Source organism: Orbicella faveolata, unplaced genomic scaffold (assembly GCF_042242905.1).
Source record: "Orbicella faveolata isolate gen_17 unplaced genomic scaffold, um_ofav_v1 contig_46, whole genome shotgun sequence".
NCBI classification, from domain to species: domain Eukaryota; kingdom Metazoa; phylum Cnidaria; class Anthozoa; order Scleractinia; family Merulinidae; genus Orbicella; species Orbicella faveolata.
The window spans coordinates 9969683-9972500 of NW_028301576.1; the positions used below are offsets into that span (position 1 = coordinate 9969683).

A 2818-nucleotide genomic window follows, 5' to 3' on the forward strand; every position below is an offset into this window, starting at 1 on the left:
TCTGAGAAGCAGTGTAACCAATTTTAGTTTCGGTGCTGTAAAACTACCACTCAATCTGCGCAATATTTCTCTATTCCCAATCTTGTCACTCACACGAAATCCGGTTCGCGAAAGCCCTCTTCTCAGTATAAGTTTGTTGAGGCTGACTGAACCTTTTTGGGTAAGCCGTCTCCTGTAGCATCGAACATTTATTACAGAAATTTTCTTGTCGAGTAGATTTTTATTGGCGGAGTGCTTTCTAACTGTTCCTAGTTCGCTTTGCTTTACAAAACAGCAGTAGTAGTCAAAAAACCACAGAGCACTTTGTGGCCTATTGAAAACACCACAGAGCGCTTTGTAGCCTACTCAAAACACCACAGAGCGCTTTGTGGCCTATTCAAAACACCACAAAGCGCTATGTGGTGTTTTATTTTGGGATTTAACATTGAAAACTGGATGGCTCGTTGACTCGCAAATATCTCACAGCTATTTTCTGAAATAATTTGGTTTTTCCAATTTTTCACACCACAAAGCGCTTTGTGGCCTATTCAAAACACCGCAAAGCGCTTTGTGGCCTATTCAAAACACCACAAAGCGCTTTGTGACCTATTCAATACACCACAAAGCGCTTTGTGGTCGTCATCGTAATCATAGCGATTCTGTCAGTGGAAATTATACTATGTGGACAAAACTGGCAGAGGGTCTCTCTTATTTTGACAGGGAGGTCGGCAAGATTTTCGCACCTCACCTTACATTAGTTATGCATGCAATTTTTTGACTGACTCGTTCTTTTCACGATTGCTGTTTGAGTATAATGTGATAGTTTGAGATAGTTGCATACATAATTAATGTATGGCGCTGTACGGAAATCGTACCTGGAGGTTAGCCGAGTGCTCTTAAAGAAACCTCTGAAAGGAACCAATAGATTTTCGCAAACGTGCTGAGCAAGGTTATGTTGAACACTATTTCAGTTTTTGTTTTTAGAAAGAAATATCACCGAACCTCCGATATAAGACTTGATACCCTTAAAAGTACTCGTTATGGTTATCAGAGAGAGCACTGACTGCTAATGAGATTTGCATTCCTGGGATCGGCTGGAACTAGCTACAACGGGTACGTGTTATTAACCGGGAGAGACGATGAAATGAAAGCAGAAGGTTGAAAATTAGGAATTCAGTGATACCTCAACCTATCACTTGTTTCGGTTAGAGAATCTTAGAGGGATTTATTATGTTCATTGATTTATAGCTCTATTGTTAGTCCTCGTTTGTAGGCACACCCCTCAGGAATTTAGCATTGAACATGGAATGAAACTTTAGTCGGATACTGATATGGGTATTTCTTTTTTTAACAAGTCCATGGATCTCGCCGTAACATTGCAAGGCGAAGAACTCGACCAATGTTTTACCACCACGGACCTCATACTAGTTCAATAACATAATTCAGTTATGACAAAGAAGATTACAAATCTTTTTTTATTTATTTATGGCTAGACTGGAATTTATACAACTGGTGTTTTCATGAGCAGGTATAATTACCATTATCACTATCAACTGGAATCTTATAGATCTTTCTACACACGGGCGAACCAAAACAATCTGACTTGTGACCTTGAATTAATTGGCTTGAATTATCTGCAATGCTCACGTATGATACAAACCGTTGCTTTATCCAAACATTTTCGAAAATTATATTTTAGGGCATGTTTTTAGCCTGTGTTGTAAAACCACTAGAATCTTGAGATTTGTATTGTTACAAAGGCAAAATAACCAAAGTTAGAATTAGTTTGAGAAATTCTATTTTTGACAGATAAATGCCTTTTGGACATACTAATATAATACTTATCATTGCATTTACAGTGGTGCACTTCTAACACAGACCACCAAACTAATTTTTTTCATCATTTTTTGACATGTTTTCAACAACTTTCCTATGGCTTCCATTCAAATCTGGCAAATCCAAATTATGAAAAGAAATGTGAAAGGTGGAGTTGTCGACTGATCAACAGGTTACATGATGCTTGATATTTTCACCATTCATGCATTTTGATTAGCTTATTTAAACCAAGGAAGGTGGACACAGTTAGTCAGGCACGACTGTGGCTGGGTTCTTATTACAAAGATGAAAAGTTCTGTCACTCTTTTGTCCCTTAAATCTAGATCCAACAAACTAGTCACAGGCAACACAGTGATTTGTGGTTCATTTAGTAAAAAAAAAAGTAATGACATATTTTCTTCAACCTTTGAGCTTGGGCTAATTTGAATAAGCTGTTGTAAATGTAGAACAATCAAAACAATTTCAGACTCATCCTCTATTTACTTAATTATTACTTATTAATACATCTGTTAAAGAAATCCTGATAAAAATTTAAAAAATCTACGAAATAAATACTGATTTTATCACTGTCACTAAACTCATCCTCTATTAACTTTCTGTAGAGGTGTTCATCATCATTGTCTTGTTCTTCTTGCCCTTCCACTTGTTCTTCTTGATCCTCTTGTCTTTCTTCTTCTTCTTTGTCTTCTTCTAACTCCCCCTCCTCCTCATCGATCATATCATCTAATGCCTCCAGGTATGGTTTGGCCAGGCTATTAAAAATATGGAGATGGATTTACTTCATTAATAGACACAACAATATTGTGGAAAACTGAAACTTTCTGTGAAGGGGCCTGTTACGGCTATTTCGTGTTTTCTTTGTGTCCTTTTTTGTTCCGTATGTTAATGTATTTTTTCACATTCTGCATGCTTTTTTTCTCGCGTCGTATGTAAATTTCGTTGCGTATATATTTGTGTTATCCTTTCATGTTCGTTTAGTGCTAGTTTATCGTCCGGTACACTT

General features: G+C 37.0%; 1 long non-coding RNA gene across 1 annotated transcript in view; it reads right to left on the reverse strand.

The window, feature by feature from the left end:
* Positions 1-1440: 1440 nt before the first annotated feature.
* The window catches only part of LOC149098313 (uncharacterized), an 11177-nt gene continuing 9799 nt past the window's right edge, over positions 1441-2818 (reverse strand). The window contains exon 3 of the long non-coding RNA XR_016203936.1: positions 1441-2818. This exon is cut by the window's right edge and continues 338 nt beyond it. This is a non-coding gene — a long non-coding RNA (uncharacterized LOC149098313).